General features: G+C 40.0%; 1 protein-coding gene and 1 pseudogene across 4 annotated transcripts in view; one reads left to right on the plus strand and one right to left on the minus strand.

Moving 5' to 3' along the window:
* Nucleotides 1–27491, minus strand: part of RERE (arginine-glutamic acid dipeptide repeats) — a 412205-nt gene that overhangs the window by 180336 nt on the left and 204378 nt on the right. The window lies entirely within an intron of this gene.
* Nucleotides 8051–8164, plus strand: LOC112585338 (annotated as a pseudogene).

A 27491-nucleotide genomic window follows, 5' to 3' on the forward strand; every position in this document is an offset into this window, starting at 1 on the left:
TTAATGAGGCATTCAAAGAGCTTCAGTTTATGTGGGTCATATCTTATCAACATCTGCTATATCAGAAAATTAAAGAAAACTTTTAGACATTTTTACTAATTCATTTAATGATATAACCTCATCACGTTAATATAAATAATTACAATAAGTAACTATCCTTTTAAAGCAAATGAGCAATACTTATGTTTTTACAAATCTCTTACATTTGGCTTAAGGAAAAAAATTCTCACATCTGATTCTGCAGTCCTCTGAATCTGCAATCACACCTCATTCAGCCTTTGTGAAGCTCCACGGTACACTCATGAGAGAATGAAGAGTGAAAAGGCAAATGATGTCTTGGTGTCATCATGAAAGCGGACTGACCCTGCAGACCATGGACCAACCACACATGAGAAGAGCTGCTCTACAGGATGAGGCGAACAAGCTGCACAAACAGCCCCAGATGCCTCTCTCTCAGACTCTGGTAGTTGAAATAATTTTATTAATAGCAAATGGAACCATAGCTGGAAATGTTTGAAAAGCATACATGTAGTCAGAAATCAGATATTAAACAGATTTTATTTTTACTTATACAGACATTCCAATAGTGAGCAGGAAGTTAAAGAAAATCTAGGTAAGAAGCCTCATTTCAATCTAAGATTTTTTCTTGCTAAAATTTGAACTTATGATACTGAGAAATATTTAAAGCTTGATTTAAACAAGAATACAAACAGATCTATACTAAACAGTTACACTTTAAACCAGTGGTGAATCTATTAAGCTGAAAGCCTGCTAGGAAAAAGTAGGTAGAGTAACTTGGGTAACTTATTCAGCAATTTGCAATTCCAGCAACTCTGTGGCCATTTCAAATATGGTGTTGCCTCTTACCCAAGAAAACTGGCAACATGAAACATCAACTTTTAAGAAACAAAAAGAAACCTTCTAGCTTACCGTACTATGTTGAATCATCATCTTTTATCAAGATGAACATAACTATTTTACATGAATCCAGCATTTCCTCTGTCTAGGCGATAACTTTTTTGTACCATCATTTTCTGAATTAAACTGCAAAATGTACAGCTGGTAACACCGAAAAATAAAACACCTTTTAGTAGCACGAAGATTTTTAGAACTGAGTATTTGCACTTCTAAGGAACACTAATATAGGTTCAGAAATTATTTAATTCAAATAATATCAGCCTACATAATAATACAAATCCAATTCCAGCTAATACATTCTGCGTGTATGTGTGTGTAAGTCACTTAAGTCATGTCTGACTGTGACCCCATGGGCTGCAGCTCCCCAGGTTCCTCTGTCCATGGGATTCTCCAGGCAAGAATACTGGAATGGGTTGCAATGCCCTCCTTCATGGGATCTTCCTGACCCAGGGATCAAACCCACTTCTCTCCTAGTCTCCTGCATTGGCAGGCAGGTTCTTTACCACATTTTAAGCTTGTCAATGCTGCTGCTGCTGCTGCTGCTAAGTTGCTTCAGTCATGTCCAACTTTGTCCGACCCGAGACGGCAGCCCATCAGGCTCCACCGTCCCTGGGATTCTCCAGGCAAGAACACTGGAGTGGGTTGCCGTTTCCTTCTCCAATGCGTGAAAGTGAAAAGTGAAAGTGAAGTCGCTCAGTCGTGTCCGACTCTTCGCGACCCCATGGACTGCAGCCTACCACGCTCCTCCGCCCATGAGATTTTCCAGGCAAGAGTCCTGGAGTGGGGTGCCATCGCCTTCTCCGAAGCTTGTCAATAAACAACCTCAAATAGTTTGGTTTAAAAGGGGAAAATTCAACAGGAACCCTAAAAAATTCATGTTTTCCTATTTCACTTTATGTAAACCAGTCTGTCTTAAGTATCAATCATATTTATTTTTCTTTCCTTTTGACTTAAACCAAAACAAAGACCGCAACCTTTAATACCAACCAATCTATTTTTAACTGTTCCATCTAGAACCATTCTTCTAATACAAACATGCCCTGAGAGCTTATCTCAGTCCACATGCCAGACAACAAAGGCCCACTGGCCTGTTGGAAGAGAGATGGAAAGCAGGAAATGAGAGGGCTGAGCTAATCCCAGATAATCGATCAGGGTATTCAGTCAAGTACAGCCGCTCTGAGGAAATGCTGCTTTAAAAAGAAAAGAAAGGAAGAAAATCAAAAGAGCCTATGACCAGAGCTACAATTCACTTCAAAATGGGTTAATTTTTGCCAAGAAGATCCCCCATCATGCTCAAGCACCAACACAACTTATATAAATGTTAATATCTTTTGAAGGAAGATCTTTTAAAATCTTTCATCCTCTATCCTTTTTCAGAAGTGTTTTAATTTGAGGATTTTGCCTTATTGTTTTGGCTCATCTTTTTTTCCCCTAAACCAGCTTTATTGAATTATATTTCATAAACAGTAAAACTGTGTTTGACAAATGTGTTGTGTAACCACCACCACAATCAAGATAAGGAATATTTCCATTATCACAAAAAGACTCACTTCCTTTAGAATTAATTGATGAATCTGCTCTGCTGAAAAAGCTTTTATGCCAGAGAATGTTTAAAAAAAAAAAAATTTTTTTCTAAGTTCCTTCCTCCATTTAACACAAGGAGAAATTAATATGCAGAAAGACAACTCTGAGTCAGCTGTGATGCTTCTTTCTACCAGATGATGCTGGAGACCATACAGACAACAACCCAATGCTCTTCAAAATCAAATAATTTACTAGATAAAACTAGGTTGAGATGTAAAAGACTTCCTAAAAACCCCAGTATACGATAACAGTTACAGAAACAATAGCGCTGAAGTGAGTAAAATTTTTCAAATTAATTTTACAGCATAATTTCCTCAAATCATGTAATCCATATTTAATGAGCTTCTTCCAGGTATCAGGCTGTTCTTGTGGGGACAGGCACTAAGGATTTGGGAGAGGAAAAGAACAGATAAAGACCCAGTCTTGACAGAACATTCCAGTGTAGGGACAGACCCTCTGGTCAATCTCTCCACCCTTCCCCTAAAATGTCTAGGGTGGGCAGCCATTATTTTCTCCAGGGGATCTTCCCAACCCAGGGATCGAACCCACGTCTCTTGCATTGCAGGCAGACTCTTTATCCTCTGAGCCACCAGGGAAGCCACCTCCCCTCCAACCAAAAGTGAGAGAAGAGTTAAGTGTTTTAAAAAAGCAACTAGCAGTAAAATCTGCCACTTAGTAACCTTACAATCCTAAGCAAGTAACATTTTTTTATACTGAATTTGGTCTTTTGGGGTATCCTTTTCCTTAAAACTAGCTGTCTTCTCAAAAGCACCTGAAATTGGCAGGAAGAAGAGTACTCTGTGACTTGATTGCATCATACAGAGAAAGCCTTCATACAGAGGGCTTCACTTGTGGCTCAGTAAAGAATATGCCTGCAATGCGGGAGACCTGGGTTCGATCCCTGGGTTAGGAAGATCCCCTGGAGAAGGGAAAGGCTACCCACTCCAGTATTCTGGCCTGAAGAATTCTATGGATTGTATAGTCCACGGGATTGCAAAGAGTTGGACACGACTAAGTGACTTGTTCAAATGAGTGACTTTCACGTTCATAAATTTTCTTTCTTTACAGAGAAAGGGGCTAAAAAACCTTGATAAATCCACACACCCATCTCCCTATCCACAGGAACAGAAACCCAAGTCTCTGTCTCTCAGCCATAGCTGAGCTTTGCTCACAAAAATTCTGAAAGTTTTTTTTAAAAAAAAAAAACCTTCTTTACCTTTGTCTTTTATAAAATCTATTAAGAAAATTTCATAGGCATAAAGGTATAAAAAAGTAAGAAACTAAGGGGCAAACATATTTTAACAAATAAAACATGACCAAACCTGAAGCAGTTGCCTGTGCAGTCCTTCTAGACAGGTTTCATGTCACTCTCCCAGAGGTAACCATTATTTGAATTTACTGTTGGTCATTCCAATGCAATGCTTTATTTATGCTTTTACTTCATATGTACATATAACTAAAACTATAATGTATTGCTTGGCAGTTTTTACACTTTACATAAGCAACACCATATTGATTTCCCCTGCAATCTCTTTATTCAGTATTATGCTTGCATGATTCTCCATTCCCTAGTTCATTCATTTTAAATGATACATATTACCTCTATGTACAATACTGCACAATTTGTTGAAAATTTTAATACTGACAGATTACTTGGGTCATTTCTAGTTTTTCACTACAAGTACAACCAAGGCTGCTACTCTAAGCAATTTTTTTTTGTTACACCATGAGGCTTGTGGGACTTTAGTTTCCCAACCAGGGACTGAACTCAGGACCTTGGCAGTGAGATCACAGTGTCCTAATCACTGGACTACCAGGAAATTCCCCTATAAGGATTCTTATTCATGTCTGTGTAAGTGTCCAAATGTTCAGTGCCACAGCTGAATATTCAAAGACAACAGTATACCACTCTTCATCACATCCTCTGATATCAACACCTGTAGGATCTATACTGCTGTCCCAGTTTTATTCTTCATATTGGTAATTCACTACCTTTTCTCTGTCTCTTCTCTATCATCTTTATAAGAATTTAAGTTTCATTAGTCATTCCAAAGAAGCAAGTTCTGATATTATTATCTTTAATGCACACTTCCCTATTAATTCATTAATTTGATCTCTTATTTTCATTATTCCCTTCCTTTTCCTGGGTTTAAATTATTTTTAAATCTCTCTATAAAGATACTGATTTTATTCTTTCTTATTTTCATATATATTTAAGGGTAAAAATTTACCTCTGAGCATATCTTTAGCTACATCCAATAATTCTGATAACTCGTAATTTCATTAATCATTCAATGTAATGTATTTTCTAGTTTCCAATGGACTTTTTGTTTGGCTTATAGACTAGTTAGACGTGCACTGCTTTATTCCACACATTTCTAGATTTTCCAGATAATCATTTTGGTTTTTTTTTTTCTAACCTAATTCTATTATGCTCAGAGAACATGATCTATGTGATTTCAATTCTCTAAAGTATGTTAAGACTTGCATTAAGATCCAACATAGTCATTTCTGATTAATATCCTACAGGTATCTGAGAAGAATGCATATTCTTCGGTAACTGAGCACAGTTTCTTGTGTTAGTGGGCACAGTTTCTTCTGTTAGTGGGCACAGTTTCTTCTGTTAGTGAGCACAGTTTCTTCTGTTACTGGGCACAGTTTCTTCTGTTACTGGGCACAGTAATTGTGTTTACAACAACTAACTTAAATTTTTAAACTATGCTGTTCAATATTCGGGCTTCCCATGATGTCACAGTGATTTAAAAAAACAAACCGCCTACCAATGCAGGAGACTCAGGAGATGCAGGTTCAATCCCTGGGTCAGTAAGATCCCCCAGAGGAGGAAACCTATGTTCTTACTCATTTATAATCTACTTGTTTGCTCAGTTACTGAAAGGGATCTTTTAAAATCCTTCTAATTTTCCAAACAGTCACTAACAATTTAGAATCAACTACAGTATATTCATACAATGCATTATTACATAGGAATCAAAAATGTTACTGTAACATACAAAAACATAGATGCATTTTACAAACAATATGCTAAGCTAACGAAACCAGACACATATAAATACATATCACATGACACCCTTTACATATAAAGTTCAAAGGTAGGCAGAACTAATTTATGATGTCAGAGCTCACAACAGTAGTTACTATAGGGTTAGTGTCTGGGAGGGAGCATGAGAAAGGTTTCTGGAGTGCTTACAACATTTTATTGCTTGATATGCACAGAAGTCACACAGAACTTACACACACATATAACCCCACACATGGTACATATACAAGCATACGTCAATCCTACTGCAGGTGTACACTTCAGATCACGGCAATGAAGTAAACTGTGCCATCAAGCAAGTGACATGAATTTTCTGGTCTCCCAGCACATAAGGGACTTAAGCACCTGAGGATCTGGGTACCCACGGTGGGCCCTGAGGGACAACTGTAGAAACCAGTCTCCTGAGGAACAATTGTAGAAACACCCCTACATGTTCCCATCTGCTTGTAGAAGCAAGCCACGTACTCCTTTGTCCTCCACACATGCCACAGCATCCTTATCCAGGGACCACCTCACCTCAAAAATGCTCATAGTGTTGCTGATATTAGAAGGCACAGAGCCTTTAAAGATGAAATCTAGAGAGACTCTAATTGAATATATTAGTAAGACGTTACATTCGATGCTGCCTTCTAAAACCAGCCCTGAAATCAAAGTAGATTATGACCAATTCCTCCTGATCCTGATAAACTATCAAGGCTGTAGACACACTTAAAAAGGGAAGATGTCATTCATAAGGTGTAACTGAAGCCTCTCCTGAAAGAAAGCAGTGAACACTGTTTTTTATCATAACATTTTTTGTCTATGTTTGCTATTTCCACAAACTCCTCTTTGATTACAGATCATGTCTTTCCTAGAAGACTATTTGGCAGCGAGCTGCTGACAAAGTATTGATGGCAGCCCTCCCTACCCACAGCCTTATTAGCATTTCTATTGCTGCACTGCACACACTGGCGTTATAAATCACACACACTCAGTGTCATGCACAATAATCAAACAGTTACCTAACAATGAAGGGTATTACAAATGCATCGAACTAATCTTTGAATATATGTTCTAATAATTAAATTCCATTATGGTTTGTTTCTACCTTGAAGCCTAAGGCAGCAACACAGAAATCAAGTGCCATCCACAGTGCCCTCACATTTGCCATGAAATGTCACTTACAGAGTTCACATCCAATTACTGAACACGACCAGCCAGAGCATCTATCACTTACATTAAAACAAGCAGAACCCAGCAGTAGGGCTGTTGGTAGCCATCACATGGCTTAAATGGATTTCTCACCTTTCAAATATCAAGAGGTCCTCTTTCCCAGAACATCTCACTAAGGGGTTTGGCCTTTTAACAAAGAGAGCTGCCCAAGCTGAAAGAAACATTCAAAAGGCAGGACATGTTGCAAAGCCCAGCTCAGAGCCAGAGACATCTGCCCCTTGTGTTTAAATACAAAATAGTAAAAGATCCTCTATGAGAAAAATAAATACACATAAAAAGGAAGCTTTTGTCAAGGCTACTAACAAAGAAGCAAAGTTATATTAATACCATTAAGTCCTTGTTTTTGGCCAGTGTCCCACTGAAATTAAGGAGCCCTCCCAGACAGAAGACCTATTAATTTCCTAGTTTTTAAGAACAGAGAAATTGCCCCTGAAGTCCTTACCTGGAGCCCAAATCTAAGCCAGTTACCAAACTCAAGCCTGTGAGCTCCGGTGTCATTGCCTGTTATTCATGCACAGTCACCTGGACCACGGCAAACTAAATTTCACAGATTTACAGAAAGACACATGAGAACTCTCCACCCATCACAAACAGTGACCTTTAAAACTAGGATCATGGTAAATCCCCTAGTTCTCTAAGCCCAGAAAAGCTTTTATTGTCAAAAGAAGCTTAATAGCTGACTCTAAGCTATTACCACATAATATAGTCACTGCTTATCTATTAACAACATCACCATATTCTGCAATTTGACGGAATCACTACATACAAGGTGAATTATGGGAAAGCATTCTCAGCTCTCCCAATGTGATGTCAGAGAAAGTGTCCTATTGGCAGTAAATAACTATTGGGGCACAAAATGAAACAGTGCCCAGGAAGATTTAAGATCATCACACAAAAGAGGAGAGAGTGGAATCAACTGCCTGGGGAACCAAGAGAGGCAACTGCCTTTTCACATTTATGCAGAAATCAATACCTGGTAACTACATCTCAAATCAGGCTCTAGAACAATGGATCTTAACCACTGCTAGACCTTCTGTCTCTCAAGAAAATGTGCATGCCATGCAAAGTACTGCATGAAATGTCTGAACAGTCACAGGCTCCCAGTTTGAGCACCATGACACTTATCACCCCACAATGTAAATTTGGTTTTGTACTGTCTGTACCCTACTCAGCATTTTATATGAATGATGTGACTAACCCAAGCAATGAAACATTAAGTTGCCCTCAAGAGGTACCTTAATCTGAAAACCTTCACCTGGCCATAATTCAGTGAATAATAGGGCACTCCTAGGCACTAGCTAAAGGCAAGGTCCTCACCCAACAGGAATCTGGGTTCATTGTGACAGGAGACACAAAATGTGTGGCCTTTCCATGAACAAGTACCCAACACATGTTCCCCTGCACCTCCATGTGGCTTCGGGGCAGGACCAGTGAGACAGGGCTCAACACTGGAAGAAAAAGTACAGTATTTAGTGGGGAAGCTTGATACCTAGAGTCTGTCCAGTCCACACGTGGGTGGGCCATGATTAATCTTATAAAGTCTTATGAAGAACCTCTCTTTTCAAGGAGAAATAAAGAAAGAAAAAGAGATTTCAACTATATGCCGTTCTGGAAAAGGCAAAACTGCGGAGACAATAAAAAGATCAGTGATTGTCAAAAAATAAAAAATAAAAAAAAATAAAGGCAAGGTCCTCACCCTCCCACCCACTTGTCATAATATCTGAACAGCGAGGAAAAGTCCTCTAACATTACCCTAGCAACATGAGGTCCTATCCTCTAAGCAAATCATCCTAAGGGCAGATTATCCCTAGACAAAATGCTGACTCCAACAAAGCTAGTTTCAAATAAAATAGTAACTAAAACTAAATCACAGTTTCTGAACAACAGTACTGAATGTTAGGTTTTCCATTTGTGTGTGAGTTACATATAAATTTCTCAGTCTATGACATCACAAACCCAGATTCAGCTATTATGCAAAAATTTCATTATTGCGCCTCTATTACACAATAGAGGCAGAGAAATAATGACCACTGTCTTCTATTATAAGCAGAAAATGGCATGAGTCTTGGTCCCCTTTCCCAAAGGTGTCATAAATAGAGTCTAATTTATCTTCAGTTGATCCAGCCATGATGTTCCAACATGTAGCCTATACTCTGACATGCCTTTGTATCACAGATACGAAATAGCCAGAATTACGTAAGAAAGGTGAAACACATTTAAAGAAGTAGAGTGTACAAAGACTCATATTTTAATGAAAGTTCATAAAAACTACATTCAAATCTCATCAACACTGAAGCTTCTCACATAGCAGAAATCCACTGTCTTTTAAGAACCTGGCCATAATTATCCTCCATTTTTCCTAAGACAAGATATAACATATTTCCTAACTCACAGCATTTCAAAAAAAATAAACATTGCCATGACATTTTCTTGTGAATACATTTGAATGAACTCTAAGAAAATCTTTCTGTCATTTTTTTTCCTATAAAGCAGTCCACAAAAATGTAAAAGCATGAACTCAGAGCACGAATTCATATAATTCTCCCAATTAACTCTGGGAAAAACATAATATTATCTAGGTATAATACTCCCCTTCTTATGAAAAGCACACATTCATAAAGTGGACCATTTGATAAATATATAAAAATCTATGAATAAGCTGTTCTTCATGCACAGTTGAATTTTTATATAAAATAATTAATAAAGTAGCAAGGATATGAAATCTAGAGGTTGACTATCACAAAAGATAAAAGAGGCTAAAACTAACCAAATATAAATAGTAAAATGGAAAGACACATCAAAAATTAACAAGATGTTGTGATGTAATTTGGCAAGATCTTTTCTTCGAAGTCCATCAACCTATCACAGAGCCCTATGTAAATACCCCCTTACAGAGGATAACGGTAGCCAAATTACTAGAAGCAGGTATTAAATATCCTAAACATGTAGAAAAAAGTTCACAAATAAAAACCAAGGTGACTTGAACAGTTCACAGCATAATCAAATAACCATTACCATGTAATCTGGTTCATTTACTTTGGAACTCATCTCATGCAATACAGTGAAACCAGCTTGATACAGGTGAACAAAACCAAATGTGAAACCTTTAAGTTTTACTCTAATGTATTGCACAATAAAATTAAAATGCAATGCAAATAAACTTTGGATGACATCCAAAAAATGTAATTTTATAAAACAGCATTACCAAACTATATAAAATGTTTTTTAATCTGCACTGAATTTTTAAAACTGACATATAATTACATAGAAAAAAATGCAGAGACCTTAGGTACACTGTTCAGTTAGTTTTTATGAAGATGTACATAGACCCCTTATGACCCAAATCCATTCAGAAAGTTCTCTCAAGTTCTTTCCCAACCAATCTCTACCCTACCGGTAGAGGCAACCACTGATTTGATTTCTATTATAGAGACCAGGATAGATCTCTATATTTAATTTTTTAAAAAATTGTTTAAGTGATTGCATGGTTTTCATTCCCACCAGCAAAGTAGGAGAGTTTCTTGCCAGAAAGGCATCCTTGACAATCAATCAGTTGTCAGCCATTTCCATTTAGCCATTCTAGTGGCTCTATGGTGGCATTTATTGTATTAATAGTTTTAACTTACATTTTCCTGATGACTAATGATATTGAGTACTTTTTCATGGGCTTATCCTCCAGTCATACATCCTTTTTCCCAAAGTGTCTCTATATTCGTCATTTTTAAAAACTGAATTGCCTTATTAAGTTGCAGCAGTTTTTTGAGGTTTTTAATGTATTCTAGATTCACTTCCTTTCTTATGTTGTAAACATTTTCTGTCTGGGGCTTCCTCTATGAATATTAACAATGTCTCCTGATGAATTTTTTTTCTTTTATTGTCAGTATATTAGGGGTTCAGTCATGTCCCATTCCTTGCAATCCCATGGATTGTAGCCCACTTGGCTCCTCTGTCCAAGGAATTCTCCAGGCAACAATTTTGGAGTGGGTAACCATTCCTTTCTCCAGGGGATCTTCCTGACCCAGGGATCGAACCCAGGTCTCCTGCACTGCAGGCAGATTCTTTACTGTCTGAGCCACAAGGGAAGCCCCTAGTATCTTCTACCTCCTCTTTTAAGAAATATTTATCTACATCAAGGTTGTAAAGATATATAATTTTTACTTTACATTTAAGTCAATGATTGTTCTCAAATTAACTCTCACGTATGAGGTGCGTTAGGGTTAAATTTTGGCTTTTGTTTCTGTTTGTCATATGGATATTCAATTGTTTCAGCCTATCTGTTGAAGATTTTCTTTTCCCATTGAAAACAGTTTGATAGTATATGTATAGATTCATTTAAATTTACACCTTAGCCCTTGAGATCACTGGCATCTTAATCTCACTTTGTATGGTATCTTCAAAACTGGAAAGCAGCATTTCCTCTTATTAACATACTGTATGGTAAACATATGAAAGGTTTTATGTAAAGAAAACCAATAGTAATGTTGACCCAATGGTTATATTTTTTGAGACTTTTCCCATCTGAATTATAAGTATATTTTATAAGTGTATACTTATCTAATATGTATGCATACACACTGAACCGCTGTGACACTTCCAGTGGCTACTGTTTGTTAGTGAGACATGTAGAAACCTCAGCTACCACTGCATGCTGCTATATCACACATCAGATAAATGTATATAGCAGATATGATACGAAACATTTCCTCAAATCTCCAATCCCAGTCATCAAACCAGTTGCCCCTTTTGCTCAAAATAAAAAATTTCTGAAAAGTTGGTATGTTTTAAGTCACCTTCTAAGAGCTACACCAAAAGGGAAAATGCAAAGTTCTAAAACTTACATTTGGGGTGAGGTGGTGAGACGGAGGGGGGAAATAGCATCTTCCCACCATCAATGGTGAGATTTCACAGGTCAATCTGAGCATTTATTTAGGAAGACAGACTTCTTGTATGCCTGAACCTGGACTAGAAAAAAATTTTAGAAGAAAACTGAGTAACTACGTCTCTGATATGACTAAGACCAGAGCATGGGGAAACTCAGTGGGGTTAGGGGGCCACGTTCAGCTGGTAATTGATAAACTGCTCCTTCATTCTGGTATTCTGTACCCATCCCTCCCCTCAGAGCTTATACAGGAATGGGGCAGCCGTGACAAACAGCAGGTCACATTTTAGGAATTCATGTGTTTGTGATCCTAGGCTTAGAGAAAACCATTTCAATAAAAACTAAGATACAGGACGTAGGAGGACAGCAGCAGAATTTGCTTCCTCACTCCCCACCATAAAAGCAGATCCACTAGAAAGGCAAACCAAACTCTTGCTGCCAACACCACAAAATGGGGTGTCAAGGTATCTTCATGAATCCCCAAATACAAGTAGGTGGGAGAGCTTAAACCACCCACAACCATAAGAGCTGTGGAGACTAACATCTGTAGGGGAGAAAGCTGAAGGAATGGTATACTTCACAAACCTAATATCTGGAGGATCTCAAAATCTCCAACAAGTAATGATGTGAGTCTATCTGCTAACATCAGCTTGCGACTGCAGGGGTTTTGTCATGGGGATGCAGGTTAGTACAGAGACCAGAAAAGGCTAAGCAGTCTAACCACAGATGAGCTCTAAAAACTCACACAGCTTCCTCCAGCAGAATGCCCCATAACAAACAAGAAACTACCAGGAATGGGGTACAGATTAAGGAGAACAGGAACAACAGGAAAGGAAAAAGAAGAGCCAAAAGAAAATAAAGTAGGGGAAGAGAGTCAGAACTCACAAAATGTAAGGGCCCTATTTTTAACATCACACAGCAACAGACGAGGGAGCTCCATGAAGCCAAACAAACGACTTGGAACCACACACACCTTATAAAAGGTGAATAAAACCAAATGTGTGCAAAAATAAGCAAAAGTACTGAGGTTAAACCTCATACAACATTATTAATGGCAGGGGGGCCCGGGGGGCGGGGGGGCGCAGAATAAGGAGGACAGTTATCCTACAAGGAAAGCACAGCAAAAAACACTTGCGCACGTGCGCACACACTCACACACACATGAAACCAACACAGTAACAAACTGTTTCAAAACAGGCTAGACGATATTATAAAGTAAATGATAGAAGACATTAGAAAGCAATAATATCAGACACAGGAAAACTTAGAAATGAAGACTCAACCAGAAGGAATACAAGAGTAGACGAACACAGCTAGCAATGCCTTACAAGAAAGAGAAGGCAAGAAGAAGAAAATTTTAAAGTCAAAACAGAAATTAAAAAAAGGATTCAGGAGAAAATGACAAATATTAAAAGCTAGGCAAGGAAAAACTAACAAACATAAAGATAGCAGAAGCTCCTGGAAAAGAAAACCCAATCAAAGGAAAAAACAAACACTAAAATGTGTAATTCAAGAAAATTGTCCTAAAATTAAAAGATTTGAAACTTCACACTTCACAAGGACACCATATACTTAAACACACCAATCCAGAAGACCAAGCTTAAGATACATTCTGTTAAAATTATTGCATATGACAGGAAACAAATTTTCTTCAGGCATCTAGGAAAAACTAACACGTGAATTATAAAACAAAGATAATTAAATTTTCAACAGACTTCACCAGCAGTGCTTTATGCCTGAAGAAAATGTAGTTGCATATTTAAGGCACTCAAGAAAAGAAAACGTGCTATGGAAACGATAGTTACTAATACAGTACTGCAAACTTGAAAGTTGCTGAGAATAGATCTTAAAAGTTCTCATGACAAGAAAAAAATTTTTGTACATGTATGGTGACAGCTGTTAACATGACTTACTGTGGCGATCACTTCACAATATATTCAAAAAATATTAAACTGGGCACAAACAACCTGTTTTGCGCATTTAAGAAGTCAGAGACTATGCTTCTCCATACAACTAAAATGACTAGAGAGACATCCATGTAAGGACTAGTGGTTAAAGATGAAATAAAGCTTTACTTGAAGATCTAAGACCAAATAAGCGTTATGCTGGGAAATATTATCTATTTTATAAATTGCATTTCAACCCAGTAGAAATGTGACCCAAATGGCCCTGAATGTGTTCTTGAAAATCACATATCACTAAAAGAAACCACGCAATCCAGAAGAAATGCCAAATGTGGATGGAGCATCTGAACACACAGACAGCAGGGACATGATCAGACCACTGGGGTCACATCAAACTACTTGGAAACCACCTGAAGAGGTTGTTCCAGCAGCCAACCATGGAACAATCTGGGCTTCAATAAGGATTAACAATTGCAATTATTTGAAACCCATCAGTATGTTTAAGGGTACCCCATGCATTATTTGAAAACTGGGTAAATAAAGAGAAAGAATCAAGCTTTTATCTGGTCTTTTCTAAGTAAACGGTATAATTGGGTAGGCAAATCACAGATAGTCAGGAAACACTGCCATACAAAGTCATCCTAGCTAATAAATGAAAATGAAATGATGGAATCTCATAATTTTGCAACTCCCAAGGAATTACTGGATACAGGTAATAACCCGGGGATGGGGGTGCAGGGAGCAAACAGACACCCTAAGCCTCCTGGTATAAGCATAATTACATTACTTGCAATCTTGCCCAAATGGGTCAGAAGTCTGAACAAACCTCTGGATTCAGCTATTAATGTGCAGGAAATGCAGTTGACAGAGGCACATCATTACTCCCCTAGCAATTAACAACATCTAGTTTGTGGGAGATTCTTCAGGTCAAATAGCTTGGCTTCTTCAATAAAGTGTTTGGAAAATAAAGAGATGAAGGGTGGCAGGAAATCTACAGATTATAACAGACTTAAAAGATGTGTGTGCACACTCAGTTGCTCAGTCATGTCCAACTCTTTGCAATCCCATGGACTGTAGCCTGCCAGGCTTCTCTTTCTTGCCGTGGGATTTTCCAGGTGAGAATACTAGAGTGGATTGCCATTTCCGACTCCAGGGGACCTTCCCAGAACAGGGATCGAACCTGTGTCTCCTGCATTGGCCGGTGGATTCTTCACCACTGAGCCACCAGGGAAGCGACTTAAAAGACATTACAGGGAAAACAAAACTACAGTATCCAGAGACCACACTTGAGATATAAAGCTGTAAAAGAACATAAAGAAACCAGTACTTCAAAAATCAGAGCAGTGGTTAATTTTGTAGGGGAGGAGGGGACTGTCATCACAGAGGAACTGGGAGATGGCTGGTGAAGTCCTATTTCTTGACCTGTGGGGTAGCTGAACATTCTAATTCATTACACTATACCATATGCTTTGTGTGGTTATTTGTATTTGTGATTTACAGTAAGGAGTTTTGTTGTTGTTGTTTTAAAAGAAACCACTAACCCAGCTCACCTGCCTTCTGCCTAAGAAAAGGCATCAGCCGAAAGCTCCAGTAACCGAGGAGGAAACTGAGGAAAAGGGGAGCACACCTGGAGCATAAGCCTCATCACAATGAAGTAAAAGAACGTCATCTCGGGCAGATTTCAGCTGGAGACCAGATGCTACAGATGCACTATGTGCAGCAGATAAAGGATGCATTTTACCAATGTTCACAAATGTATACATTTCATAATTATGTGGTTAGTAGTTAAAAGACAAAATAGCAACCAAACCAAGAGAACTAAATTAGAAAATGTATGTAAGGAACTAGAGACAAGATATAAGAAAGCAGATGGAAAGTCTACAAAAGCAATGAATAGCTGCCGAGCATGAAAACAGACAACAGACGGATGAGAACGTCATCCTTGGACTAAGAACACTGGCCAGGAAACTGAGGTTGAAGAACAATCTTAAAGTATAAACAAGTAGAACGAAACTAAGCATTAAATTACTTTCCCATACTCATAACAAATGCCACCATTCCTAACAGAACAAGCCCTTTCCAGTGTCTGGATCTCGTAACCCTTAAGGAATTCCTTACCCCTTCTCACACACCCAGCAGCTAGTCAGTGAGCAGGAAATCTTGGATGTCCTGTCACCCTGTCTTCCCAATGAGTTCTCCCTACCGCGAATCTAATTTTCTTAAAGCATAATTTTGATCTTGTACTCAACTGGTTAAAAAAAAAAAAAAAAAACCATCCATGGTTCCCCAGGCTTCTCTGGTGGCTCAGATGGTAAAGAATCTGCCTGCAATGCAAGAGACCAGGGTTCAAGCCCTGGGTTGGGAAGGGAATGGCAACCCACTCTAGTATTCTTGCCTGGAGAATTCCATGGACAGTGGAGCCTGGCAGGCTACAGTCCATGGGATCCCAAAGTGTCAGACACGACTGAGTGACTAACACTTTCATGGTTCCTCAACCACAAATCCAGTTTCTCAGCAATACTTTCAGAGACAGGCATATCTTTCCAGCTCTATCTCTGACCACTCCCTTGACCAAACCTAGCTAGACTCCAACATTCAACAAAAATACTCTACTTCTATCTTGTGTCTAAAAAGCTTTTCTATTTTCCCATCTAAATCCTTCAAACTCAAAAGCTTCACTTTGAGGGTACCCTTGCCAAGCCCTGCCCATGGGACGCACTCTAACACTTCCAAGTCTCCATTCTCTGCAAGTATGTGGTGATCCTTCCTGCTCATTTCGAACCACATGAGCACAGAGGCCACACCTGATTCATATTTTTACATTCAACAAAAATTTATTAAGCTCCCACTATGTGCCAGACACCATATGGCCCTAGGGCTGTTGTTGTTCAGTCGCTCAGTCGTGTCCAACTCTTTGCAACCCCATGGACTGCAGCATGCCAGGCTTTGGCAATAAACAAAACAGGCAAGCATCTCCCTCCTTCCTCCAATCCCTTGGACCTGCCCACTCCACAACTCTTTCCTTCTACACAATGGACTTATTATACACACAGTAATCATTTAATGAATGTTGACTGAACTGTGGGCTTCCCAGGTGGCACAGTGATAAAGAAGCTGCCTGCCAATGCAGGAGACACAAGAGATGTGAGTTCGATCCCTAGGTCAGGAAGATCCCCTGGAGTAGAAACATTTATTTAAATTAATTAATTTATTCTTGGCTGCACTGGGTCTTCACTGCTGTGCGAGGGCTTTCCCCAGCTGCAGAGAGCAGGAACTGTTCTCCAGTTGCAGTGTGTGGGCTTCTCATTGTTGCAGAGCACCAGCTCCAGGGTGCTAGGGCTCAGTGGTTGTGGTTCATGGCTTAGTTGCCCCAAGACATGTGGAATCTTCCCTGACCAGGGATTAAAATCTTGTCCACTCCATTGGTAAGCGGGTTATTAACCCCTGGACCACCAAGGAAATTCCAGAAACATTTAAAAAGAGAAATTAACGCACTTGGGGTAATTTAAAATAAGTCAGTAAAAATCCTCATTTAACTTGAGGGAGTAAAAAAGAAAGACGACTATCCAACCGGCAAATCTGACATATTCCAGTACTTCTCTTTTTCAGAAATATGTCTGCCTCTTTTAAATTGCACCAAAAGTCCCGGTAAGGTATCTTGGCTAGAGAAGTCCCCAGACCCACCCTTCCTACACCAGCCTCTAAGGGCAGCTGCCCTGTCCAGTCCCTCGGGGGGCCATGCTCTGTTTCACATGACTCTGGCTTGGAACCCACAGCTGGCATATGAGGTGTGACATGTGACCCCATTAAGTGGGGCTCAGGAGGCACAGATGACAGGCAGTAGAGAGGGGCCTTTTAATTATCTTTTCCAAACAGAAATTTAAAAAAGTGAAATCCAAATCACCCTTGTAGTAGAAGCAGGCCTGAGCTTCTTATGGAGTCTCCCTTTGACCATCCTCCCTGCCGACAACCAAATGCACCATCTCAGAACATAGCTTAAGAAACCATGGCTCCAGGTTAAAACCAAACAAAGCATGCTGAATTGCAAATATTTACTAACATTTTCATTCATTCACTCATATCCATTCAGTGACTCTGTATTGAATGTCTAATTGAGTGTGCTAGGTCCTGCAACAGTCATAAAATAAGAAAATTGAGGTTTTTGTCCTCAAAGAGCTTTTGTTTTCTGAGAAAGGGAAACCAAGCAAACTACTGAAAAAATTCTACTGTTCTATTGATAATAGGCAGTAAAAAAAAAAAAAAAACCAGTCATGCCTTATTTCACTGTACTTCTCTTTGCTGTACCTGGCAGATACTTGCGTTTTGGTTTTACAAATTGAAGGCTATGGTAAACCTGCATCAAGCAAGTCTATTGGTGCCATTTTTCCAACATCATTTGCTCAGTTCACATCTCTGTTCACATTTTGGTAATTCTCACAATATTTCAGACATTTTCATTATTATTATATTTGTCATGGTGATCTGTGACTCACTGAAGGCTCAGGGAATGGTTAGCACTTTTTAACAATAAGGTATTTTTTAATTAAAGAATGTACTTTTTAAGATATAATGCTATTGCACTCTTAAAAGACAATCGTATACAGTAGACATAACTTTTATATGCACTAGGGAACAAGAAATTGGTGTGACTTGCTTTATTGTGACATTTGCTTTACTGCAGTGCTCTGGTTGAGGGGGAACCCTACAATATCACTGAGGTCTGCCTGTAAACCAACAAGATAATTTCAGGTGATGATCAGTGTCATAAGATATTAAGACTGGGCAACACCTTAGAGAATGACTAAGTAGGGGAAAGGATGAAGCCATGGATGGGGTAATCAGGAAAACTGTCTGGAGTAGACTACACTTGAGCTGAGACCTGCAGGGTGAGGAGTCAGTCACTCAGAGACAAAGAATAAACCCATCAAATCAGGAAACAGCCTACACTGAACAGCACTAGGGACCATAGAGAATATCAGCAATGTTTAAAACACAGCTGGTTCCCTCAAGAAGCTTAATATCATTCAGGGAGGTAAATGAACTCAGGAAACAAGTTTCACGAATCTGTACAGAATGAAGCAGAAGGCCAGAGGAGTCCTGAGGACTAGGGAAAAGTGAACTGTGATGCAGCCTGCAGGTGACTCACTCAAAGCCCATGCCAGTAGAGCTGGAATTCTGGTGCTGCTGCAAAAGACATATAACCATGCCTTTCAGCTTTCCAAAGTGAAAGCTGCAATTCTTCCCATCTTAATGAGTTACTTAGAAGGAGAGATGAAGGCAATGATTTCAGGCAACAGGATAAACACACTGTCAATTTGCTGGTCTGGAAAGTCTAGTCCTCAAATTGCATTTGCTCCCCTTAACTGAGTCAGTCTCTAAGGTTCCTTGACTTCCGCTCCTGCAGCCTCCTCAGCCGGACTGACTCACACTCCCTGCCTCCCTCCCACCAACCACATGCTCACCCAGAAGACTCCAGCAGTTTCTTTTTCTGGAACAGTGGAAGAACTGCTGAGTAGAAAGGGTTGCCAACCAATTACTCTCCAAACCACCCAGACTCAACGGTATTGTTCTGTCAGTGTCCGGAGCAACAGCAAGTCATTCAGCTATCTCAGATGTGAGGGCTTGAGTGGAGCTTCCCAAATGTTTGTTCTCTACAAAGGAGGAAGCCAGCAGACCTTTTCCCACTGAGAGCTGAAGAGAGGGCTGCAAGAGGGCCCCGCGGCGCTGCCATCAGAGCCACCATGTCTTGTCCCCACTTCCGCAGGGCAGCAAGAAAGCAAAGATCAAGACACCTGTGATGGCAGTTAAGGCAAGTTCTTCTCTGTGAATAACTTGGTGGTGTGAAGAGGCTTTTCTGGGATAAAACAAGAGGAAAAGGTACATATGCTTCAAACAGAATGGTCAAAACAACAGATGGTCTGAAAGCAAGAGAAGCCCTGACCTTCCCAGTAGCCGTTGACCATCTGCGACCAAGACAAGCTTCCTCGCTGACATGTAACAGCAAATCCACCATTAGCACTATCTTCACTGATTAAAGGACAAACAAAAATGCCAAGTAACCCCTTTGGATGAAAAGCCAAGCACAATCACCAGTTTTTGATGCAAAGCTGTTTCTACCAGTCAATGAAGGGACCTCGTCCATCATCTTGCCATGTCCAAATCCAGCCGCTGTGACTGCCAAGTATCTACCTGACGAGAACCGCTCTAAGCCAACAAGCCATCAGTGGAAACTTTCTCTGCCTCAAACCCACGGTCTTCTCCCTTCTACCACACCTATCTGTAAAAGCCAATCCCAAATCTATCGATTCATTAGGACATGTCCTCCTAAGACCAATGGCCAGGGTTCCATCATGTGGCACCTTCTCAGCAATGCACACAAACCATGGTAAACACACAGCTTTTTAGCTACTTTAAAGACATTCACTTATGCCTTGCACCTCTCACAAACAATTGCAGGTAAGAACTCTGATTTTCTCTTAAAGATGCAGCTATCATTCTTTTTTAAATCCCTTCCTGGAAATGTGTTTAGTAGCAAATGCTACACAATAAGAGGACTTAATTCACTGGAAGGAAACACAGACTTTTATAAAAGACACAGACTTTTATAAAAGAAAGAAATACTGCAATGCCAACATGAAGTATTACATTCATAGTGAAGACGTTTTCCATACTTCCTCCTCTCAATGAAAGAGGACAATGAAATTAAAGTTGGAAAACACAAACAAAATTCAACTAAATAACAAGCTACTTCATTCTAATAAAGTGAAAGTGACAGTCACTCAGTCATGTCCGACTCTCCAGGCCAGAATACTGGAGTGGGTAGCCTATCCCTTCTCCAGAGGATCTTCCCGCCCAAGGAATCGAACCAGGGTCTCCTGCATCGCAAGCGGATTCTTTACCAACTGAGCTATCAGGGAAGCCCTAATTGTCTTTTAAAGCCCTCCCTACTTGGACTTTTCTGGTGGTCAAGTGGTTAAGACTCCATGCTTCTACTGCAGGGGGCACAGGTTTAATCCCTGGTTGGGGAACCAAGATCCCACATGCCATGCAGCATGGCCAAGTAATTTTTTAAACTTTTAAAATTAAAAACAAATAAACCTCCCTACAACTTCCTGCCTGTGTGCATCTGCATATATACATGCACACACACACACAGGTATGCACTACAACATATGAAAGAGGATCACGCCAATTCCAAACCAACGAAAAGTTACCTTTAAAGAGTCATCTTTGTAAAGAGTCCTACTTCTGTATCTTATCCTAGGAGAATCAAACAATCATATTTGCAAGAAGATAATTCATGTTGTTTTAAGATGAACTGTAACTAAACACAATTAAGTTCACAAATTTAGTTCTAAGTTATGAAAATATAAGTAAATTTAAAATCTGTTGCAAGTGTTCTTTTCTACAAATGATCACTATATAATCTGTTATGTCACTGTACTCTGCTTTTGGCATTCTTGATCTGTTTTCCCATCTGAGATATGCATTAATTCTCCTAATCCCCAGAAATGACGTCTGGGGTCACTGCTACTTGGGAACTGGGTGCATCTGTGGATGTGATACTGTGCTGAATGGTGCTGCAGTTTCAGACCTGCCTAACTCAGCCTCCACTCTTCCCGTTTTGCTTACTAACAGAACTCTTGTGTTACTGGAGCACAGTCAAAACCACAACTGCCTCCTCTGAAGACCTGCACAAACTGGAGTCATCAGGCAGCAGCACTAGATCAGCTCTGATGGGCCCTCCTCTCTCCATGCCTGACCAGAGTAGAGAACGCTTCTCCCAACCCACTGCAGGGGTGACACTTAGATAAAACACAAATAAAATGGTGTGGTGATGTGAGCTGGCTCTAAAGTTTCTGAATGGTTACTTTCTGCACTTAACACATGGTGGACTAGTAACAAACACTTCAGTCCGTGGACTATGATTTGAGTAACACTGACCGAGAACATGGATCTGACCGCAGTAGCTGCAATGGCCACCTGCAACCGCAAGGAAACCTTAAGAATGGAAACCACACACCAAGGACAACAGTGCAGACAGGAGAAACTAGACAGTGATGATCACGGCCACTCTCAACTCTGGATGCAGATCCAGGACCTGGTTTTACAGAAGAATACAGGCTTTTTACTGCTGTGATCTGGGTTCTCATTATATACAGCCAGTCGACAGATTCTCCTACATTTGTAGACTGCCACAAAACTTCCAAAGTGCAATGTTACCTCCTGTTCTCACAAGAGAATAACCTGACTGTGAAGTAAGCAAGACAAAGTTATTACCTCAATTTGACAGACAGATGGAAACTTATGTTCTAAAATATTAAACAGCTTGCCTAAAGTAACACACCCATGAAGCACTGATAGCAGAGTTGAAAACAGAAGCCAGCTGGTTACTCTTTCTGTAAGAGCAATCTACCTCTCAGCAAAGTGAAATTATTAACACTTAGTCATAATCACAAGCAAAAGAAATGAGCAGGAGTGTGTACTCACAACAAATTACATGAAGTATGTATGACACTGGGTAGTAAGATACAGCAAAAACACTACGGTCAACTAGTGAAGACAAAGCCAGATAATGGCTGTGGTGAGAGTGTACCAATTCATCTATAACAAAGTGTATGTGAAAAGGAGATACGGGGGGGCAGGGTACGTGCAGAAGTCACAGACAATTTTATAATAATTTAGCCTGGCATGCCACAGTCCACGGGGTCACAAAGAGTCGGACACGACTTGGTGACTGAACGACAACAACCAAGCCAGCACTGCAGCAACTAAGAACAAATAATACATAGCACATTTGTTTAGGCTATGACATAAATCTTCAAACCCTAGTCTCAATAAAATTTGAAACCCTAATATTCTATCTGGATATGAATAGAATCTGTCAATAATAATGTTCCTTAAAAACAGTTTCCATACTTATTATAATAACAATATTGTCCTTTAATATAAACTAGACTTGCAAGAACCATTGTCAATCAGATGAGTTTCCGGGCTGTTCTTCAATGGTGAAGAAAGGTTGGCACATAGCCATCCCCACTCACTTCCCAGGATGCCTTGTGAGCAAAAGCATAAAGCTAATGGCTAGGATCAGACATGTCACCTGTGACTGTGGACTTCATTTTATTTGGGTAAATTTCCTGTGTCTATGTGGCTTTCAAATGCTGTGTTTCATTAGCAACAAACATTAAAGTATTTGCCCATATCAGTATTTATCTGTTAAATAATCAAACAGAAGTCCTATTTTTTATTAAGTAGTGATAGAAAGGTTTTTCTGCTGTCCTAATATTTTCTGTAGTATCTTTTAATTTAAAAAATACACCAAAAAAGACCCACAAGAAAAATTAGGACATGAACTTCAACTTCTTTTATTATGCACATTTACCCTTTCAAAATTTCTCTACAGATATAAGCTAATTACCAAAGAAGAAACAAGCTGGAAAAAAAATGTTTAATTGCTCCTCGTATGTAAATATACTGCAAAAATCCTCAAGGATCATTAGTGAGAATGAGTTCTTGCTAGGAATACCTATTAGTGTACTCTACAAAAATCATTAAGGTCAGGATGGGGGCGGGGGGAAGGAAGTTATAGAGAGCAATTAAATAAATAACATATTCACCAGTTCAAAATAACAGAGGAAAGAAAAAAGGAACTGCCCACTAACTCAGCAAACCACACGCCCCTTATATAGTCCTGAGGCCACAGAGAAAATGCTTTGGTGGCTCAGGATTAAAGCATCCACCTGCCAATGAGGTTGATCCCTGGGTAGGTAAGATCCCCAGAGAAGAAAATGGTAACCCAGTATTCTTGCCTGGGAAATCCCATGGACAGAGGAGTCTAGTGGGCTATGGTCCATGGGGTCAAAAACAGTCAGACACCACTGAGCGACTAGACAACAACAGGGGTCAGCAAACGACAGGCCCACAGGTGATAATCCAGCCCACCTATCTCTGTAAACAAAGCTTTACTGGAACACAGCAACACTGTCACAGATGGTCTGTGACCAATATGAGCAGAGGCCACAGAGAAGACAAAACCGAAAACATTTCTTATCTAGCATTTTACCAAGAAAGCTTGCCATCCCTGGGAGCAAAAAGCACCTGTCAGTAAGTAATAATGTTACTAGTCAGCTACCTAAGCAGTAACACAAAATAAGATGATGCATTTCTCTGGGAACTGAGCCTCTTTTTCATAAACACCTGTGTGTATAAATATGTAGTTTTAGTTTGTGAGATGTAAAATTTGCCTAGAAAAAAGCTGACCCAAGCACAAAATGTCTCCAACCAATATCCCGGACACAAAACAGCCCATGCCTTAGAAATCCAGTGAACGACACTGTATTTTATCTCCCTTACAGGGAAAACCCAATTTGAATAAGAAAATGAATTTCTCTAATGAATTAATGACCCTCAGAGGTTTTTAATTTGGAATGATGCATCTATGGAAACAATGATGACAGAGTATGTGACAGTGCTTTAGTACCACCCCCTCCCAAAGACCTAGGAGAAATCTCAAGTTCAGGACCCCAAAGGGCAAAAGCATTATTAAACTCAATAGATGCCCAGGGCATGCACCAGTAGAAAGGGAAAGCTAACCAAGTTTCACCTCTCACTGCTTCCATGAGGAGCTAAAAGAGCAAGCTCGTAATCATTTAATTTCCACTGTTGCTCATTTTTAAACAGGCATTTGAATTTTCAAAGACATTCATGTTGCTTCTTGTTAAACCAGATACCTAAAATGATAACCCAAACAATAAGCCAATGGGCAGAAAAAATGCACAGAACTAAAAAACTGGGTAGAATAAAAACCAGTGTGCTAAAATTCCATGACTAAAAGATTTAGATACAAAGGCACTTTGCCTGAAATCTCACTGTTACAAGGTTACTGTCCGAGGAAGGCACTAAGGCCGGCGGCACACCACTTCTCAGCCAGTTACATATTACAGCGCACAGCCAGCCAACATGACCCCGACAACAGCCGGGCCTGCAGAGCAAAGGCATTACACTGTAATTTTGTAAACAAACATTTCAGTGGATTTTTTTTTTAAATGATGAATCCACTTTTTTTTAAATGACCCATCCTGTTGATGGTTTTCTAGTCCATCTTCCAAAAGAACCCATTCCCATTCCTCTGCTCAACTAACTGCCTTGTGTTCACCAATCACTGTTAGGATAATGACATTTCCTCAAGAAAAGCAGAAAGGCATTTTTTCATCCAACCAAGAAATAAGACCAGAGGTTGTCTGGGTCTCAGCCCTTCTGCCTTTCTCCCCAAACATAAAAGGGCAATGTCTTTCTTTCTTCTGGAGAAAGCAATATGCTCAGAAGAATTTCAACTGCACTCAAGACAGCTTCATAAAACAAGCTGAAAACCTAGCCTGTGTCCTCGAGATGACAGGACACAGTGCGTACTCTGCAGGCTTCCTCACTAGGGTCGGCCAGTGGACAGAGAATCAGCCTTGCCCCCACCTCTCTTAGGCTCTTAGACAGACTACCACCCACGCCCTGTACTTATTCAACCAGAACCGACTGGACAGAAGCTGGAGCTGTGAACCTGGTCCAGGAAACAGAAAATCAATGACACAAAAAAGCAGCACAATAAAAGATGATGGCAGGAGAAGAGATGGCACAGAAGAGAAAATAATTAACCATCAGCAGGAGGGCGGTTGCCGGCAGCATGACAGGTGGCACCTGGAAGGCACCCCTGCCCTGCAGCACAGACACCTGGGGAGCTGGGGGGCTGGGCCGTCATGGCTAGGAGTAGCCGCTCTCTCCGAAGAGTTGACCCCCAGGAGGCAGCCTGCGTCCACTGGACCCGTGAGCTTCAGAGGAGCCTCTCCAGGGCAGCCGTGCACCCCGAAGCGGGTGCCGTGCACGGCAGCCACTTCCCATCCTGTCACTGAGGTCAGTCGTGTACTTTCATGCTTTCTTTCCAGACTTTCCTCATTAGCTTCCCTCGCCTCTCAACCCTCTCCCCTCCACACAAGATAAAGGGATTCTCTAATCTGATCTGTTTTTCCAGGGACATAGAGTTGTGACTGTTACAAGTGTTCCTTTGCCTTAGCTCACAATTCTGCAGCAAGGACTAACATCTCTCAACATGGCTTCATCCAGCTAACCAGGCTCTTTCTGAGACTGAATAAAAAATCTTTATAAACGGTTCTGTCTCCACCAAGAGGATATAAATATATTTAATATAAGTATTAAATAAAAATATATAAAACCAAAATATACTTTGGTTTTTCAAAACCACCAATTTTGAGAAACTGAAGCAGAGTCTTATCTCCTCTCAGACAGACTGCAGAAGGGCAGAAGGCATCGAACTTCACCCAGGTTCCAACCCCACAGACGAGTTCAATGGAACAGTCCTCTTGTGCATCCAGAGGATGAAGCCGCATCAGCAACCCAGTCTGCTGGATACGGCACAGGGCCACCCATGAGAGCTCTGCCTCAGGCCCTGGCCTTTGCATTATCCTGGGACCAGGGACACTGCCAGCACTAACAAGAGAACCAGGGCTAGTTTCTTTTTTCCCTCCCTGAAGCTCACAATATGGGGCTGCATTCTTTTCCACCACTTTGTTTTCAGATGGTTGCTTGGTTGTCAGCCACCTAATAATTAATATCCCCCTTCTCATTAAAAAGGCTTCCCTGATGGCTCAGTAAACTACCTCTAAAAAACAAGTCAATTTCTTATATAATTTTCTTCATAAGGGAAGAATACAAAATTCAGCATACATTAATCAATGTGTCAGGCTGACCTAACAAGCTAGAGGCATTTGACATTTGCTAAGAGTATCACTAAAACAATCCAGGAACCACCTGCTCACAGCTACAAAAGAGAAAACAGAACAAACAAGGTTTTGAAAACATGTGAATATATCCCCACCACTTTGTTTAATAACTCCAAAAGACACAAAACCACTTAGGCAGAAGCAAGTCACAAATCTATTCAAGAGCACTGTAAAGTGGACGGGAATTATCCAAAGGGCTTCACCACCAGCGGAATAATTTTAACACAAAATGCCTAGCCAATAAATACCCCAATGTTGCCAGCAGATCACCAGCAGAGGCAAATCCCAGATAATGAAACAATGTCGGAAGGGTTATTTTTTAATAATTTAGCCCATCAAGGAGTGAGTATTGATTCTTGTCTTTAACAAACAGAAGGAGAGAGTGTTATCTTCAGCCATTCAGCTCAGGGATGACATCAGGGAATTTAATCACAGCCCCTCTTCTGTGATGCAATCCTTAAACTGTCACCCCTGTATTTTCTGTCACTCCTCATCCATTTCTAGAGAATTCCTAGTCTCATGGATGTGTCTTCCCCACTTAACCCACAGGACCCATAGTAGCATTTCAAGTTTACAGATTAAGCATAACTATCATCATTTGCCAACTGTTTTTCTCTAAAATAATTTTAACAGTGCATCAGGTATCTTTGTGAATTCTGATCTTGGGAACAAATCTGCTAAATCTCTTAAGAAGAGACTGATATTCAATCATCATGGTTAGTGTACTGATGTCTGGACATCTGTAGACACTTTAATACATCCAAGATGCTACTAACAGAAGGAAAAACCGGAAGGAAGCAGTATAGGTATCAACCCCTATGTCCCCATTCCAACACAGAAGGACATAAAGTCCCTAAACTTCCAGGAAAATTTAACCAAATAATAAATTTGGTGGTAATGCTACATTTAAGGGTATTCCTGCATCTTTATGTACCAGGAAAATACTCAAAATCAAAACAAAATTTAGACTGAAAACAAGCCGGCAATTTCCAATTGAAGTACAAATCCAACTGCTCCTATCTCAGACAGAATGTCCCACATTCCAGTTATAATATATCCCAGGGCTCCCCTAACGCCACTCAGCTTTAACTGTGTTGCTATGGACACCAAGCCCCACCTTCCACCCTGGGTGTTAGCCTGGGAGT

The sequence above is a fragment of the Bubalus bubalis genome, chromosome 5, assembly GCF_019923935.1.
Source record: "Bubalus bubalis isolate 160015118507 breed Murrah chromosome 5, NDDB_SH_1, whole genome shotgun sequence".
NCBI lineage: Eukaryota > Metazoa > Chordata > Mammalia > Artiodactyla > Bovidae > Bubalus > Bubalus bubalis.